The following is a 20,382-nucleotide window of genomic DNA, read 5'->3' as shown; positions in this document are numbered from 1 at the left end:
ATAAAATTTGTTCAGTTTATGGACCCGATACAGTTTCTATTTCCACCACACAACGATGGCTTCAACGTTTTCTTTCTGGTGTAGAGGTGGTCGAAGTTGCGCCACGCTCCGGAAGGCCTGTCGTCGAAATTGCGATAAAATCGCTGAATTAGTGGAAAGAGACCGGCATAGTAGCAGCCGTAGCATCGGTCAAGAGCAGGGCAAGAGTCATCAAAAATTCATTTCAATTTCAATAAAAAATAAAAAAATTCAATAAAAATACCGCAAGACTTTTTTGATTTTATATTAAATTACAATTATTTAAAACAACCTTCAACAACTTCAGAATTATATAAAACATTGGAATCGTATTTAAAAAATAGAAAATTTATGGTAAAAGTGGGAAATTTCATATCTGATGAAAGACAGATAAGGGCTGGTGTACCCCAGGGCAGTGTTCTTGGCCCAACACTACATATACATATACAGCAGATCTTCCAACAGCTAACAATGTATTAACTTCTACTTTTACGGACGACTGGCCAACTGGCGTATAAAGGTAAATGAACAAAAGTGTAAGCATGCTACATTTCCGCTTAGACCGAAAATGTGTCCGGCTGTAAAAATTAACAATATTTTAGTACCCCAAGCGAATGAAGTAACTTATCTTGGTATTCACCTAGATAGAAGACTTACGTGGAAAAAACATATATCTAGTAAAATAACTTGCATGAAGATAAGAGCTGCAAATTTAAATTGGCTATTAAATAAAAACTCCAAACTTAGCCTAGACAACAAAGTGCTTTTATATAATGTGGTCATAAAGCCGATTTGGATGTATGGCATTCAACTGTGGGGTACGACCTGTATAGACATAATACAAAGGTTCCAATGAAAAATGCTTAGATCAATCACGTGTTCACCATGGTACATGCGTAATGAAAATATCCATAAACACCTTGGTATTTCTATGGTAAGGAAAGAAGTAGAAGACAGCAATTAAATATATATCTAAACTCCGTGATCACCCAAACCCTTTGGGTAATGCTTTGGTACATTCCTGCGATCAAACACGCCTTAAAAGAAGAGATATGCCCGCGTACTGAGGAGCAATGTATCACCAAAACAGCTCAATCACTTGCTTGAGCGTGTCTACTTTTTAAATAGGTTTAAGATTTTATTACTTATTGTTAGGCTTTGATATTGAAACAAAAAAGAGAAAGAATAAAAATATTTTATATACAAACAAAAAGATGAATTTTAAATGAATACTTACATATGTATATCAATTCATATATGAAACACCGGATTCATTGAAAATAAAATAAGAAAATATTGTGCAATTTTAGAAGCGGCTCACTTGTAAGATTAACTTTACTAAAGATACAACAAGTCAACAGAGCTTTGCGAATTCGTCAGAAAAAGCTTATCAATATTCAATTATTTCTGTTATAAAATATTTTTTATCAGTATTGCATTTACGAATAAAAAAGTTAATCACAAAATGAATTACATTCTATTGTCGTTACATTTTTGACCTTCTGAAAAATTTACCGCCCCCCAAATTGTGCCGCCCTAGGCCCAGGCCTCACGGGCTCGCACTGATAACCATATATCTGTCTTGCTTAGTTTTAGGTGATACGTACAACCGTTAGGTGAACAAGACTATAATACCCTGTAGCAACTGTTTGCAACAGTATAAAAATTCATAAACAACTTATTATTTTGTATCTATTATATTTTGCATCATATTCGAAATATCGACATGGTTACGCGCATTAGTGCTATGGCAAGGTATAATTGAAAATAAAATTATAATAGATACATAGTTACATATATTCTTATATGCCAACAAATTTATACAATAGGGGTATTCTCTTGCTCTTGCAAGATTGCAGATTGCAAAAATACTACACCGAAATATACAAGGGCACGAGAGCACCCATTGCAGAATCTAGTGATATATGAGCGACTGATTCAGTCAATTTATTGTAAATGACTATTGTGCATGGCTATTGTGAATTGGCGCACCTTCTGCATGCATTTTTAACAAAAAAACTGTAACAAAACTTTGTAATTTAAATAGAAATTATAAAATCTAATTAAAATTTACATTTCTCAACAGTTTAACGACGTAATATGTCTTTATGTAAAATGGCAACTACAACAGGGTTGCAATTTTATTTTTGCGTGACATTACACGCTAATTTACATGGGTTTTGGTCTGACATATTTCACAGCCCTTGCAAATATTTTTCTGCGTGTGTTTGTTGTTGTGCCGTTGTAAATCTGCAATGCTTGCACCGTGCACCGGGTTTTGCAAGAGCAAGAGAATACCCCTAATGGGCTTAGCACAAAGTGTCAAGTAAAGAATATAGTTACATACATTTGCTTTGGACTTTAAAAATATTTCATTATCATTTAGAGCAGAAAGTAATTACAACAAGCAGCGTGTACATTTACATATTTGTCAAAGTTTTCCATTCCTTCTATTTATATCTATTATATTACAAAAATTTATGTGTTCATTTGTTTTGAACATTTTATTTCTAAGAACTGATGGATTTTTATTAATGTTTCTTGAAAATATACAGCGTGGTTCGAATTTTCCAAGATATGTATCAGAATGGGGAAATGTAAGGTATAACAATAAAAAGATCTTTCTTAATGCTAATAAATAAACATTTGCATATACTTGTATTTATGAAAACATGAGCTGCTCTGCATTTCAATACGTAATCACACATATGCATGTAGTTATGAATGTTGTTGCCTACAACTTCAATGTTACACTCTATATCAAGTGAAGACTTAATACTGAAGAACCTAAATTGAATTTAGAATATAAAATCTTACAAGCATTTGTTGTAACAGCAGTTGTTATGTCATTCGTAAAAATAATATAGTGCAAGCTTATTTTTTGTCAGAAACCGTGAATTTTAAAAGAGGATAAATACGCAGATACATAACTTTCCAAAGTAAGTTTTAATAAATTTAAGAATTGCAATAAAATGTACATAGCCATAAGTATTGCTGCATTCGGAACTTTTATAATTTTGAGGAATAACATCTCTTTGAATTCTTGGCTAATTGGCCAAACGTCTTTAGTTCATACTCATATTAGAATATTCTCGTTAATTCTAAAGTTTAGTCAGACTTCACCGGACTTCATTCTCTAAAATCGTCTAAGCTGGAATATGAAGACGTAGGTACATATGGTGACCATATAAATCCTCAATATGCTCGAAATCCAGTTTCATATTTTGCGCTCGGGTCAACATAAAATAATTACCAAATGAATTACTACCTTACTTCATTGCAAGGTACACATTTTGTTGTACGTTTACTATGTAACTCTTGATTGAATTTGACAAGTTCTTGATACTCTTACTCCAAAAAATGGAAAGGGTATACTTGGTGGATTACGATCAAATTTGGTTTTTTATTAAGTTTTACAAGTATGTATATCACAGCCTTACTTACCGAGCTACTCTGTTCTGTGAAACAGCCACAAGTCTCTAAAGTTGAGATTTTAAATTATAGACAATTTTCGTGAATTGAGATGATTTGGCAATTCCGTAAGTGACAGTCACAAAAATTTATTACATTTCATTATTTACAAATGTATTTACACTTGAACGAAAATAAATATGTCGATAACAAATATTAAATTTTCTATAACATAGTCAAAAAACAGAACTACCAATAATAATGAAAATATTTGTTGACTTTGTTTCATAATAAAATTAATTTAGTTTTAACCTTTTCGTGTTTGAGTTGCTTAAAAAATATAAAGAAACGACAATCGATTAATATCTATGATGATCTCTATTTAGTATATTTAAAATGGAAAACCTGCAACTACCAGGTCACAAATTTGAGACAATATTTTGTGACAAACGCTAGAGACTCTTTAGTGAATAGTAAACAGTCACAAATTGAGACTTTACTTCAAAATGTCTCAAATAGTGATTAGAGACCGCTTATTAAAGTATAAATATAAATGTTTATTTAATATCAATATATTTGATGTGGAAAACATGAACCAGAGGATCGTAATTGGGATATGAGGTTTAAACCAAAGCTAGACCAATTCACTTTATTTAAAATGTCACAAATTTTGATCAGTCTTAGCAGTTTAAAGCCAGCTAAAATGTTGGAAATCACTTTATAGGACATATTGGGCAGACAAAATTCTGAGCTTGTTACATTAACCTTTAACATTGGCGAGGTATACTTGAGAACAAATAATCAAGCAATTTTATCTATAACTAGCTGATCCTGCTAAATACATAATTTTTGGGAAATATTTTTTTAAGAAATATTGAAATATATTAATATATTTGTCAAAAAAGTCTTGCGGTATTTCCGCTAGTTGGCGCTGAAAGCGCGTAGTTCCAGTTTTATTCGTCGCATCGGATCATGCTATACTTTTGAAAAGCTTATTTCACGCGCTAACACGTGTTTGATTGATTGTCGTTTCTTTTAAGTCGTTCGTGAGTTATAGCGTCGCAAACATGGAGCAAAATAAAGAGAAAATACGGCATATTTTACAGTACTACTACGATAAAGGCAAAAATGTATCTCAAGCCGCCAATAAAATTTGTTCAGTTTATGGACCCGATACAGTTTCTATTTCCACCACACAACGATGGCTTCAACGTTTTCTTTCTGGTGTAGAGGTGGTCGAAGTTGCGCCACGCTCCGGAAGGCCTGTCGTCGAAATTGCGATAAAATCGCTGAATTAGTGGAAAGAGACCGGCATAGTAGCAGCCGTAGCATCGGTCAAGAGCAGGGCAAGAGTCATCAAAAATTCATTTCAATTTCAATAAAAAATAAAAAAATTCAATAAAAATACCGCAAGACTTTTTTGATTTTATATTAAATTACAATTATTTAAAACAACCTTCAACAACTTCAGAATTATATAAAACATTGGAATCGTATTTAAAAAATAGAAAATTTATGGTAAAAGTGGGAAATTTCATATCTGATGAAAGACAGATGAGGGCTGGTGTACCCCAGGGCAGTGTTCTTGGCCCAACACTACATATATACAGCAGATCTTCCAACAGCTAACAATGTATTAACTTCTACTTTTACGGACGACTGGCCAACTGGCGTATAAAGGTAAATGAACAAAAGTGTAAGCATGCTACATTTCCGCTTAGACCGAAAATGTGTCCGGCTGTAAAAATTAACAATATTTTAGTACCCCAAGCGAATGAAGTAACTTATCTTGGTATTCACCTAGATAGAAGACTTACGTGGAAAAAACATATATCTAGTAAAATAACTTGCATGAAGATAAGAGCTGCAAATTTAAATTGGCTATTAAATAAAAACTCCAAACTTAGCCTAGACAACAAAGTGCTTTTATATAATGTGGTCATAAAGCCGATTTGGATGTATGGCATTCAACTGTGGGGTACGACCTGTATAGACATAATACAAAGGTTCCAATGAAAAATGCTTAGATCAATCACGTGTTCACCATGGTACATGCGTAATGAAAATATCCATAAACACCTTGGTATTTCTATGGTAAGGAAAGAAGTAGAAGACAGCAATTAAATATATATCTAAACTCCGTGATCACCCAAACCCTTTGGGTAATGCTTTGGTACATTCCTGCGATCAAACACGCCTTAAAAGAAGAGATATGCCCGCGTACTGAGGAGCAATGTATCACCAAAACAGCTCAATCACTTGCTTGAGCGTGTCTACTTTTTAAATAGTGTTACGAATTTACTCTTGCTAGTTTACTTTGTTAGGTTCGTATCTCTGGATTGACAAATAAAATCAACACTGTTTAATTTAATTCAACAACTCTTTATTTCACAACTCGTCTACACTATAGCAGTTTACTCTTAGCACTGATTGATTACGTTGGCGCTGCCACGGCTTATATAGCCACGCACTTCTCGCTGATGCCGACGTGTCCTTCTAGAATATCGCGTCTGGAAATTACCAGAACTTACGGCTATACGGCGCCAGACGTAAGCAGACAGTCGCGGCGCCAGACTCAGCAATTGTTTACCTAGACAAGCAGACAGTGCGGCGCCAGATGTCTACAACAAGACAAATGCTATTCCATATACCTACAGCTATTGTTCATAATCAGGGATGCATATAGCAATACAAATAAAACTTAATACTACTTTTTGTAACATTGCCCTCCACTAAAGCCTAATCGTCCCGATTAGGCACAAATCCTCTTGAACCAAATGGGGCGAGCCTCTCCAAATGTACTACTTTCATTTTACATCGTGCTTTTCCATTTCTTTGTATGCGGTATACCACGTCATTAAGTCGTTTCATCACCATATAGGGTCCTTCCCAGGCTGTCTGTAGTTTCGGGGACAAGCCTTTCTTTCGAAGTGGATTGTACAACAGGACCAGATCACCTTCTTCGAAACCTTTTGAATTTGCCGCTTGATCGAACCGGTCCTTCATCTTATTGCTCATCAGATGCGTATGCTGTCTTACCATTAGATGCAATTCATTCATTTCTTCCTTTAAGGCAGAACAATAATCTCCATCATTTCTTACAGCTGTAGGATTCGTACCAAACTTAAGATCAGCAGGGAGTCGCAGATCAGATCCGAAAATAATCTTTGCTGGCGTGTAACCAGTTGTCTCGTGCTTCGCTGAACGATACGCCAGCAGGAACATCTGGATGCACTTGTCCCAATTCCGTTGGTCTTTATCAACGATTTTCCGCAGATGTTCTTCGAGCGTTCGGTTGAATCTCTCTACCATCCCATCTGATTGTGGGTGTAACGCTGTTGTCCGTGTCTTGTGGATGCCCAATAATGTACAGACTTCTTGGAAAATGGAAGATTCGAAATTCCTGCCTTGATCTGAGTGTAATTCGACGGGCACTCCGAACCTTGTTATCCAATTTTCTACAAACGCTTCGGCTACTGTCTTCGCTTCCTGGTTTGGTAAGGCATATACTTCTGGCCATTTACTGAAATAGTCCATGACAACCAGTAGATATTTGTTTCCGGCCGTACTGGTTGGGAACGGACCTGCAATATCCATTGCGACTCGTTCAAATGGTGATCCCACGTTGTACTGTTGTAGCCTACCGCGACTTTTGGCTTTAGGACCTTTAGCTGCCATGCACTCTACGCAATTACTTATCCATTCTGCTATGGAATCTCGACAACCGATCCAGTAGAACCGTTGTTTAATCTTCTCTATAGTTTTTGTTATTCCAAGGTGCCCTCCACTAGGTCCATTGTGATATTCTTTCAATACTTTTGGGATCATGGACTTCGGTACTATGATCAGCAGACGAGAATGTTTGCCATCTTCGCTTTCCCAGGTACGATGAAGGTATCCATTAACGAGGTTTATGCTGTTCCATTGGGCCCAATATGCTTTTGCAGTTGGACTCTCGCTACTTATTTGTTCCTTTGGTGGTCGTACCCCATTTTCTTTGGCCATTACCAGCTTTGCAAGATCAGGGTCCTCCAGCTGATTGATTCTGATGCGGTGAGGAGTCCAATCATCTTCCGGTTCTATATTCAGTAATCGCACGTCGATTATACCTTCTTTTCCTTCTGATTTGGAGCAATGTTTACATTCCAGTGGACAAGGGCGACGTGATAATGCATCCGCATTTTTGTGGTGAATCCCCTTTCGATGTTCCGTTTCGAAGTCGTAATTCTGTAATCTTTCGATCCATCGTGCAATTTGGCCTTCCGGATTCTTAAACTGTAATAACCATTTTAATGCTGCATGATCAGTCCTCAGCAAGAATCGTTGTCCATACAAATACTTGTGGAAATGTTTTACACATTCCACCACAGCTAGTAGTTCTTTTCGCGTCACACAGTAGTTTTTCTCTGGTTTCCCGAGCACTCTGCTGTAATACCCAATTACTCTTTCTTGTCCGTCGATGAGCTGAGACAGGACACCTCCAATTCCATAAGCGCTCGCATCTGTATCCAGGATGAATTTCTTCCCAGGTATTGGATAAGCCAACATCGGCGCCGTACAAAGTAGTTCCTTAAGCTGCTCAAACGCTTTTTCTTGTTCCAACTGCCATACGAACGGGCGATTCTTCTTTGTTAAATCATGTAAACTTCTAGCCACGTTCGCAAATCCAGGTACAAAACGGCGGTAATACGTGCATAAGCCAAGGAAGCTGCGGAGTTCATGTATGTTGGTGGGTCGAGGCCAATCTTTGACTGCTTTTATTTTTCCTTCCTCGGTGTGAATCCCCTCAGTTGACACTTTATGTCCGAGATATGTGACCTGCTTCTTCCATAATGAACACTTTTTGGGATTCAAGCGTAATCCGGCTGCTGCTATTCGCTGAAAGACTTCCTCTAGATTTTTCAGATGATCATCAAAACTTTTTCCCATGATGATAATGTCATCAAGATACACTAAACATGTCTTCCAGTTGAGTCCTTTTAACACATGTTCCATCAGTCGCTCGAACGTTGCAGGCGCATTACATAACCCAAATGGCATCACAGAGAATTCCCATAACCCGTCGCCCATACTGAAAGCGGTCTTTTCACGGTCACATTCATCAATCTCGACTTGCCAATATCCACTTTGTAGATCTAATGTAGAAAACCATTTCGCTCCAGACAAGGTGTCTAATGTATCGTCGATTCTTGGTAGAGGATAACTGTCTTTCTTTGTGACATCATTCAACTTCCTATAATCTACGCAGAAACGGGTGCTACCATCTTTCTTTTTAACTAAGACGATAGGTGAGCTCCATGGACTTATTGAAGGTTCGATTACACCGTTTTTGTGCATGTCTTCAATAATTTTGTTAGCATCCTCTCGTTTTGCTAGTGGAACCCTACGCGGAGCTTGTCGGATTGGTTTAGCGTCTCCAGTATTTATGCGATGTTTGACAATGCCGGTTCTTCCTGTGTTTCCTTCGTTTGCAAATATGGATGCGTATTTTTCTAATAGTTTTTCTGCTTTTAATTTTTCATTTCCATGCAGTTCGTTCAGCAAATTATTTAGGAGTGTAGGACTTATCTGCTGTGGCTCAATAGTAGGCTTCTGTTGTGACCGTTCGCATCGTGCTATTGCACTTATATTCCGGCACTGTCCAATTACTGCTCCTTTCTTCAGCCTTATAGGCGTGTTGAATTCATTCACTACTCTCACCGGAATGGTGGCGTCTTCTCTAGTTTTCACAAGCGTTCTTCCTACCAATATGGGTGTATCTATTTTTGTTGGTTCCACAATCCACAACTCTTCAGTCCCACCTCCTCCATTCACTTTAGCCCATACAATCGCCTCAGATTTTGGTGGAATACTCTGATTATCATCAACAATCACCCTCTTACTTTCAACGTTGGTCACATATCCGGTGTTTATAGGCATCTCCATGTTCTGGCAAAACAGCATTTGCTTGTTTAAATCCAAAGTAACCCCGTGATCAATCATGAAATCTACTCCCATTATAATTTCATCCGTGATTTCTGCTACGATGAAGGTGTGATTAACTTCCAGGGTACCAATCATCACTTTGCAAAACACTTTTCCCGCGACAGCTGCTTCCTCCCCGGTGGCCGTTCGAAGCTTGCAACCGACTAATGGTTCAACCGTCCCTCTTACCACATCCGGTCGGATAATTGAATGTGTGGCACCAGTATCCAAAGTAAGCGTTGACAGTCGTCCATTTACGATGCCGTTGATAGTAAGATTGTTGTCATGGCGACCTATTTGTGATATCGAGATGGCGGGGCAAATAGTTGTGGGAACCAGCTCACGCCCCTTTGAACTGTTCCGTTTTAGTTTAACGACTTGTGAGATGTGGATGCTTCGTCCTCGTTATCTGTTGGTTGTTTCCGTTTTGATGGGTTTACTTTTATATTGCAATTTCGGGCAAAGTGACCCGCTTTTCCACAGTTGAAACATCTGCCTGTTGTATTTACTCGCGGTGCAGCAATTGTCTTCAGAGTCTTCAATATTTCTTCCATCAGCGCCGGTTGTTCCATTTCAACCCTTTGTACCTTGTGTGCTGGTTTACTTAGTAGGGAAGCTGTTTCCTGTGTGAGGGCGTGCGAAACCGTTTCAGCAAACGTTCTTTTTGGCAATGCATATGTGGCGCGTTTGGTGTCCACATCACGAATTCCATTTATGAAACATTGAATTTTTACCCTCTCAATGTAATCCACAGGTGCATCTGCATTTGCCAAATGAGCCAGTCGTTCTATTTCAGTTGCGAACTCTTGCAATGACTAGTTCATTTTCTGACCCCTATTTTGCAGTTCGATCTGGTATATTTGTTTCCGGTGCTCACTACCATATCGTCTTTCTATCGCACTCATCAATGCCTCATAGTTGTCCCGTTCACAGACTGGAATAGTCTGAAGGATTTCTGCCGCAGGTCCTTTCAATGATACAAACAAGGACGCCACTTTGTCCGCTGCATTCCAGTTATTGGCCAATGCTGTCTTTTCAAACTGAAGTTTGAAAATTTGAAATGGAATACTTCCATCGAATGTGGGTGCCTTCAATCTTGGATTATTTGTTGATGGTGCAGGGCCATGCAGTTGCAGTTCTCGCATCCGATTACTCAAATGAAGAACTTCTGATTTCAAATTTTCTTCGTCATTTTTTAAAGTGCTTAATTCGTCTTCAAATTTTGAAAATTTCTCTTGCACTTGTTTTTGTAGTTGTGTAGTATTTTCCGTAATCTGTTGTACCAAACGATTTTCTAACTGCGTATTATTTTCAGTCATTTGTTGTGTAAGGCGAGACTCTAACTGTGATGTATTTTCAGCTATTTGCTGTGCCAGACGATTTTCTGTTTGCACTGCATTTTCTGTATTTTCAGCTATTTGCTGTGCCAGACGATTTTCTATTTGCTTAATAGCCACTAACAGCAAGTTCATGTCCACACTTGATGATGTTCGTTGTTCTTCTACTTTTTCTTCTACCTTTGCAGAAGTTTCTGGCCCAACAAATTCGAACTCGTTCACATTAATTCCATCCGCTTCCATTGCTTCACGTAATCGTGCCTGCAGATCCGCCTTTTGCCCACTTATCGGCAAATTACGCTCCTCCAGTTCCTTTTTTAATTGCTGAATTCTCAATTCTCCGAATTTAACCATCTTGAATTTGGATTATTTGACAATCCCACTTCTGACACCAATTGTTACGAATTTACTCTTGCTAGTTTACTTTGTTAGGTTCGTATCTCTGGATTGACAAATAAAATCAACACTGTTTAATTTAATTCAACAACTCTTTATTTCACAACTCGTCTACACTATAGCAGTTTACTCTTAGCACTGATTGATTACGTTGGCGCTGCCACGGCTTATATAGCCACGCACTTCTCGCTGATGCCGACGTGTCCTTCTAGAATATCGCGTCTGGAAATTACCAGAACTTACGGCTATACGGCGCCAGACGTAAGCAGACAGTCGCGGCGCCAGACTCAGCAATTGTTTACCTAGACAAGCAGACAGTGCGGCGCCAGATGTCTACAACAAGACAAATGCTATTCCATATACCTACAGCTATTGTTCATAATCAGGGATGCATATAGCAATACAAATAAAACTTAATACTACTTTTTGTAACAATAGGTTTAAGATTTTATTACTTATTGTTAGGCTTTGATATTGAAACAAAAAAGAGAAAGAATAAAAATATTTTATATACAAACAAAAAGATGAATTTTAAATGAATACTTACATTGCATATTGCATTTACGAATAAAAAAGTTAATCACAAAATGAATTACATTCTATTGTCGTTACATTTTTGACCTTCTGAAAAATTTACCGCCCCCCAAATTGTGCCGCCCTAGGCCCAGGCCTCACGGGCTCGCACTGATAACCATATATCTGTCTTGCTTAGTTTTAGGTGATACGTACAACCGTTAGGTGAACAAGACTATAATACACTGTAGTAACTGTTTGCAACAGTATAAAAATTCATAAACAACTTATTATTTTGTATCTATTATATTTTGCTTCATATTCGAAATATCGACATGGTTACGCGCATTAGTGCTATGGCAAGGTATAATTGAAAATAAAATTATAATAGATACATAGTTACATATATTCTTATATGCCAACAAATTTATACAATAGGGGTATTCTCTTGCTCTTGCAAGATTGCAGATTGCAAAAATACTACACCGAAATATACAAGGGCACGAGAGCACCCATTGCAGAATCTAGTGATATATGAGCGACTGATTCAGTCAATTTATTGTAAATGACTATTGTGCATAGCTATTGTGAATTGGCGCACCTTCTGCATGCATTTTTAACAAAAAAACTGTAACAAAACTTTGTAATTTAAATAGAAATTATAAAATCTAATTAAAATTTACATTTCTCAACAGTTTAACGACGTAATATGTCTTTATGTAAAATGGCAACTACAACAGGGTTGCAATTTTATTTTTGCGTGACATTACACGCTAATTTACATGGGTTTTGGTCTGACATATTTCACAGCCCTTGCAAATATTTTTCTGCGTGTGTTTGTTGTTGTGCCGTTGTAAATCTGCAATGCTTGCACCGTGCACCGGGTTTTGCAAGAGCAAGAGAATACCCCTAATGGGCTTAGCACAAAGTGTCAAGTAAAGAATATAGTTACATACATTTGCTTTGGACTTTAAAAATATTTCATTATCATTTAGAGCAGAAAGTAATTACAACAAGCAGCGTGTACATTTACATATTTGTCAAAGTTTTCCATTCCTTCTATTTATATCTATTATATTACAAAAATTTATGTGTTCATTTGTTTTGAACATTTTATTTCTAAGAACTGATGGATTTTTATTAATGTTTCTTGAAAATATACAGCGTGGTTCGAATTTTCCAAGATATGTATCAGAATGGGGAAATGTAAGGTATAACAATAAAAAGATCTTTCTTAATGCTAATAAATAAACATTTGCATATACTTGTATTTATGAAAACATGAGCTGCTCTGCATTTCAATACGTAATCACACATATGCATGTAGTTATGAATGTTGTTGCCTACAACTTCAATGTTACACTCTATATCAAGTGAAGACTTAATACTGAAGAACCTAAATTGAATTTAGAATATAAAATCTTACAAGCATTTGTTGTAACAGCAGTTGTTATGTCATTCGTAAAAATAATATAGTGCAAGCTTATTTTTTGTCAGAAACCGTGAATTTTAAAAGAGGATAAATACGCAGATACATAACTTTCCAAAGTAAGTTTTAATAAATTTAAGAATTGCAATAAAATGTACATAGCCATAAGTATTGCTGCATTCGGAACTTTTATAATTTTGAGGAATAACATCTCTTTGAATTCTTGGCTAATTGGCCAAACGTCTTTAGTTCATACTCATATTAGAATATTCTCGTTAATTCTAAAGTTTAGTCAGACTTCACCGGACTTCATTCTCTAAAATCGTCTAAGCTGGAATATGAAGACGTAGGTACATATGGTGACCATATAAATCCTCAATATGCTCGAAATCCAGTTTCATATTTTGCGCTCGGGTCAACATAAAATAATTACCAAATGAATTACTACCTTACTTCATTGCAAGGTACACATTTTGTTGTACGTTTACTATGTAACTCTTGATTGAATTTGACAAGTTCTTGATACTCTTACTCCAAAAAATGGAAAGGGTATACTTGGTGGATTACGATCAAATTTGGTTTTTTATTAAGTTTTACAAGTATGTATATCACAGCCTTACTTACCGAGCTACTCTGTTCTGTGAAACAGCCACAAGTCTCTAAAGTTGAGATTTTAAATTATAGACAATTTTCGTGAATTGAGATGATTTTGCAATTCCGTAAGTGACAGTCACAAAAATTTATTACATTTCATTATTTACAAATGTATTTACACTTGAACGAAAATAAATATGTCGATAACAAATATTAAATTTTCTATAACATAGTCAAAAAACAGAACTACCAATAATAATGAAAATATTTGTTGACTTTGTTTCATAATAAAATTAATTTAGTTTTAACCTTTTCGTGTTTGAGTTGCTTAAAAAATATAAAGAAACGACAATCGATTAATATCTATGATGATCTCTATTTAGTATATTTAAAATGGAAAACCTGCAACTACCAGGTCACAAATTTGAGACAATATTTTGTGACAAACGCTAGAGACTCTTTAGTGAATAGTAAACAGTCACAAATTGAGACTTTACTTCAAAATGTCTCAAATAGTGATTAGAGACCGCTTATTAAAGTATAAATATAAATGTTTATTTAATATCAATATATTTGATGTGGAAAACATGAACCAGAGGATCGTAATTGGGATATGAGGTTTAAACCAAAGCTAGACCAATTCACTTTATTTAAAATGTCACAAATTTTGATCAGTCTTAGCAGTTTAAAGCCAGCTAAAATGTTGGAAATCACTTTATAGGACATATTGGGCAGACAAAATTCTGAGCTTGTTACATTAACCTTTAACATTGGCGAGGTATACTTGAGAACAAATAATCAAGCAATTTTATCTATAACTAGCTGATCCTGCTAAATACATAATTTTTGGGAAATATTTTTTTAAGAAATATTGAAATATATTAATATATTTGTCAAAAAAGTCTTGCGGTATTTCCGCTAGTTGGCGCTGAAAGCGCGTAGTTCCAGTTTTATTCGTCGCATCGGATCATGCTATACTTTTTGAAAAGCTTATTTCACGCGCTAACACGTGTTTGATTGATTGCCGTTTCTTTTAAGTCGTTCGTGAGTTATAGCGTCGCAAACATGGAGCAAAATAAAGAGAAAATACGGCATATTTTACAGTACTACTACGATAAAGGCAAAAATGTATCTCAAGCCGCCAATAAAATTTGTTCAGTTTATGGACCCGATACAGTTTCTATTTCCACCACACAACGATGGCTTCAACGTTTTCTTTCTGGTGTAGAGGTGGTCGAAGTTGCGCCACGCTCCGGAAGGCCTGTCGTCGAAATTGCGATAAAATCGCTGAATTAGTGGAAAGAGACCGGCATAGTAGCAGCCGTAGCATCGGTCAAGAGCAGGGCAAGAGTCATCAAAAATTCATTTCAATTTCAATAAAAAATAAAAAAATTCAATAAAAATACCGCAAGACTTTTTTGATTTTATATTAAATTACAATTATTTAAAACAACCTACACATCGAAAATAGTTCATATTTATATAAATACATATGTACATACAAATTATTTCAAATAAAAATAAACAAACGTTAAACTGGATGATTTGTCTAAGCGAGAACATGCCATGTGTGTATCAGAGATCTGCAACGGATACACAATTTCCGTGCACACTCGAACACTTACCCGAAACCGGCTTGTATTGCTTTCTTTGAACGAGCAGAAAGATTGCTTGTTAGCGACTGTGCGCAGACGAACGTGTTGATCACAACACTCGAGTGTCGTTCATACGTGTTTGTTTGGGTTCGGGTGTTTTGCGGATCAATATATTCGAGTGTCCGAGTTTAGGCTCGAGTGTGCAAAGCATTTTTTGTTTATGTGTAATCGTCAGAACAGTTGATTAATTTGCTTTGTGAGTGTTAAGAATGTTATATGATACGTATTACATGATATTTATTGAAAATAATGGCCGAAAAAAGAAGATTTTATTGGTTGCAAAATTGCGAATGGCAGTTACAGCTTGTCTGGTCTTATGTTATGGTTATGCAAATATATTTTTAATTTTAAAATGCGTCATTCCTTTGATACATGCATACATATAGTTTAAATGCTGTATTTCAATAATATTGACTGTTAAAGTGTATACAACATTAATAATTTCTCATATTTTTGCTCAGAAAAATTTGATACATTTCTTCTACACCCGTGTTCTGTCCGAGTATCCGTGGCAATAGTTGAACACATTTCGGGTTAGCTGCGGGTGTCGAGTGTGGACACTCGCTTGTGATCGTTTTGAAGAGAGTATGATCAAACAGACTTGAACACTCAGAAAGCAGCTGCCGGGTGTGCCACTCGATCGAACCCATTGCTGCCGAGTGTGGTGCTCGCTCGTGCTCGATTTTTAATGAGGGTGATCGAACAGGTTCGAACATACCCAATGCAGCTCTCTGGTGTGTATGTATGTACATAAAGTTGTCCTTGGAAAAACATCGTGTACTCAAATGTAATAGCGTAACTAGGGAATTCCGTTTCGCCCTTCCGTAGTAACAATGTAGTTATTGTTGTTCCCATTTGAGCATTTTTGCTGTTTCAATGTAAATTAAAACTCTCCACCGCTTTTACGGTCCCTTACAGCATTCTTACCAAAATGACTTCTCCTAACGAGATTGCTCTCTTAAAAACAGGTAGTAAATAAAAAATATGCTTGAATAAATTTAAAATATTCTAAACTAACTCAAAATAAATAGTAGGTAGACTATTTTTAATAATTAAATTTGAGATTTGGTGTTTTACGTTATAAAAAATTATAACTGAAAACCTATATGTGTGCATAACCATGTATAAAAATTGAGCATTGGCAACATTGCTCAAATGTGATCAAGAGAGAACAACAACAACTACGTTGCCACTACGGAAGATCGGAACGGAGTTTACTAGTCGCTTTATAACCCAAAAAGAGACGACGTATGGCATTGGGAGGTTTACATCGTCATTGGGAATGTGAATATTCTTTGTGACAAAAAACAACCATAAATTGTAAATAATTTCCCCGAGTAAAAAAAAGAAACGTATTTAGTAAAGTTGATAGGACTATCCTTAATTCCTACGTTATATGTATATGATTTTTTTTAAAGAGTACCGTAAACAGGTCTCTTTGGACATACTTGATTGTGCGAAAATACGAACCGAAACCAAAAATTAACACCAAAAGCCGCTCAAAAATCAAGGTGATGTCTTTGTTTTCTTTTCAATGTTCGTGGTTTGGTGTGTCATGAATTTGTTCCGGAAGTAAAGACGGTCAAAAAGGAGTTGTGTTTGGCGTTTGCGTGAGAACATCCGTCGAAAACGGTCGGACTTGAGGAAGAACAATTCATGGATTTTACACGATGATAATGCACCATCGCATTGAGCCACGATTGTGACCGAATTTAAAGCTAAAAAGGAAATGAATACCATTGATCAACCACCTTATTCGCCAGATTTGGCTCCATGTGATTATTTCTTATTTCCCAAACTGAAATTTTTGTGCCATGGAACTCGTTTTTAGTCGATCGAAGAGATAAAACAAAATTCGAAGCCCATCCCACAAAGTGCTTATGAAAAGTGTTTCGAGTGGGGATTACTTTGAAAGCGACAATATAAATATTGATTAACAATTAAATATTTTACGTTTTGTTTACCCTTTTCCGGAGCGGGCTTAAACTCAAGTGGCACATATGTAATAAACATATGGATTCATAGCAACAATACTATTCAAAATGGTGGCTCCGTTAATGTTTTTCATAAACTATTCAATAACTAATATTGTGTCGGCACTGGTGCGTTTAAATCACGAAGCAAAGTAGCTGAAGATCTAGCTATTAGATACAAATAGTACGGCCTAGCATATCCAGTGAATTCCAGATAGCTGTTGGATAATTCACAGCTCAGTCCGAATTTTATGCATCCAAAATATTTATATACTGCAACTTTTCCTTGCTATTACCTAAAAATTGTTTTGAGAAAGTTTCGGCAGATGGGTATTGACGCATGTTCACTGTCAGTTGTACTTTTTCATTATTTCGCCATAGTCGACGATTTTGAGCAAGCCTTGAAGTATGCAGTTTATTATATTGTACATACATATCGAGCCATTACCGCCAAAATAATGTATCCCACACCATAATCGATTTTTGGTTTGTTATCGAAATCGATAGTTCAACATCATTTGTATCATCTGTCAAAATTTCATGGCCCTAGATTAAACCGTTATGATTTTATAGCAAAAACAATTTTAATGTAAATGCATATGGTGACTTGTTTACATTTTCTTTGAACGCTTGTGTGGGATACAATTAAATTCTCTTTTGAAATAAATGAAACACAAGGGGGAAAAAACACAATTTTTTGAGACTTTAATTAAAGATAAAGCTTTAGAACAATATGTCGAAGGTATGAATTGGTTTTTTTTGCAAAATATGTTTTTGTTTTCAATTATTGGATATTTTTACAGCTCTCCCTGGTACCGTATAGCGATTCAGATGAATCTTTCGTTGATTTAAATGGTTTGGAAAGTTGAAAAGAAGTCGAGGAGGAAACGTGTGTTGGGAAAAGGGGCTACAGAAAGCAAAAGAAAATACCTAAAAGGCTGCAAAAAGTTAAGAAAAAAATACGAGTGTTTACACAACCCGTGCTTAAAGAAAAAATGTCCAAATTCGTGTCATGATAAAATTTCTGAAAGTGAAAGAGTAAGAATAAATGAACATTTTCGGGGAATCGGCAACAAAATTAGGCAGAAAGATTGGCTGTCTTCTTGTGTTAAACAAGTCGATATTAAAAGGCGATATGGAGAAAATGACAGAAAAAAATGCAGCTTTAATTATTTTATCAATATCAATAATAGCAGTTTTAAAGTTTGTCAAAAATATTCATTCTACAATGAAAGTTTTTGTGAGAGTGGTACAAGAGATGGGTTTTGTTTTTTATGGGGAGAAAAGGATGGTAAACGAGGGTGTAATGAAATTTGCACAACTGTTTTCCAATATCTTAAATTAGTCGATGAAAGAAAAACCCAGTCGATAGTCCATCTTTATTGTGATAGCTGCGCAGGACAGAATAAAAACAGAGCTATGCTTGCGACATTAACCTATTTTGTTCAAAATTCTAATTTTGTGACTAATATAAAAATCACATACTTGTTGCCTGGACACACCATGATGCCTGTTGATTCGATACATAGTACAATTGAATCGTTTATTCGGAATAGGACTATTTGGGCTCCAAGTGAGTGGTACACCATAATATCAAATGCAAGAATTAACCCAAGAAAATATTATTGTATTGAATTAACTAACAGTGATTTTAAAGACTGGAAGACATTTTCACAGGCGTTACTTCCAAATTCAGTGAAAATTCAATTTACAAAATTATGCTCTGTTACATTGGAAAAAAAAAATTCAAATATTGCTCTTAAATATGGCTACTTTGATGAATCTGAAACCGCAAATTATGATCTAGATTCAATTCCACGATCCAGACGAAACTCCCAAATAGTTTGTGAGGGACCTACTCAATTATATGATCATATATTAAACATTTCTTCTGCTAAATATAAGGATTTGAAAAAGCTTTGCGATAGAAAAACTATACCCGTAAAATTCCAACACGAGTATTTAAATTTAAAATGGAATGGATCTGTTAAAGATTTGCTACCTGAAACCGACCAGGAAGATAGTATTTAGCGTTCTGTATATATTTTTATCTATCGTTATTCAAGTTTACAAGATTTTAATATGAATAACATTACTTTGTTAACAGAAAACTTTAAATATATGATTTACATTACTTAATTTTTGTTTTATCGAATATACTAAGAAATGTATGCATTTAATTTTTTTTTAATCAAATGTAATTTAATTTTAAGGACTAAGTAAAAAAATTAAATAAAAAAAAATCGGGAAGTCACTTCCTTAAAATAATTTTTTTGTGTAACCCACACACTTTTTTAATAATAGGTTGCCAGAAGGAAAGCAAACAAAATGTATCCTACAAAAACAACCGTTATGATGCAAATATCTATTTAAAATTATTAAAATTAACTGTATTACACAAAAAAAATATTTACATTATAAATTTTAAAATAATGGCTTTATTCAAACTGATTTCATTTAAAAAAAACCTTCCCCTGTAAAATTTCGAGTTTGTGGGATACATTTTTTCGGCGGTTATGGCTCGATATGTATGTAGTACCAGCGGCCCAAAACGTGCTTCGCTACGTACAAAGTGAAATACTAAAATAATTTTATTTTAACATCAATTCCATTTATTCAAGCAAACAATATTTTTTAATTGCCAGCTATTTTAAAACTTAATTGTAATCGTTTAAAAAAAATGGCATATCAGTTAGAATCATAGGATATGTGGTATCAAAAAACTTCTTTTTCTGATTAAGTAGTTAGGATCATAGCTTCAACAACAGCAACAGGTTGCAAGTTGAAATGTCGAATTGTATTGTTGAAAATGACTCCAAAAAGCTTCGACGTTAGAGATATCTTAAAAATTAATGAATACAATGGTTCGGGTGGAGTTTTAATGGTGGCAATCTCACTTTGCTATAAGCAAAACACATCCTCGGCGTTTCACCTTAAAAGTTAGCCCGATCCCAATGTGAACAAATAGTGGCCTTTATTCCAATGTTTGAGTACATACATATGTATTATAATCAATCTGACTGTTTACATTATTATTCGTGATCACCGTGCACGATTTAGTACAGGTACATGGTCAGTCAACACCTTTATTT

At 35.5% G+C, this 20,382-nt stretch overlaps 1 protein-coding gene across 7 annotated transcripts in view; it reads left to right on the top strand.

Annotated features, from left to right (window-relative positions):
- LOC109579336 (cholesterol 7-desaturase nvd) overlaps nucleotides 1-20,382 on the top strand; it is a 202,416-nt gene that overhangs the window by 12,567 nt on the left and 169,467 nt on the right. Inside the window, exon 1 of one of the 7 annotated variants that reach the window (XM_049450082.1) lies at nucleotides 2,557-2,957. The exons of 5 other annotated variants lie outside the window; for them this stretch is intronic. The gene's annotated coding sequence lies outside the window, so the exon portion shown is untranslated. Of the gene's footprint in view, nucleotides 1-2,556; nucleotides 2,958-12,910; nucleotides 13,188-20,382 lie in introns of those variants that run through there. One more of the 7 variants, XM_049450081.1, reaches the window with a different exon arrangement.

Source organism: Bactrocera dorsalis, chromosome 2 (genome assembly GCF_023373825.1).
Source record: "Bactrocera dorsalis isolate Fly_Bdor chromosome 2, ASM2337382v1, whole genome shotgun sequence".
NCBI classification, from domain to species: domain Eukaryota; kingdom Metazoa; phylum Arthropoda; class Insecta; order Diptera; family Tephritidae; genus Bactrocera; species Bactrocera dorsalis.
Note: the sequence above shows the minus strand (reverse complement) of the source record. Positions and strands in the feature narration are given on the sequence as shown.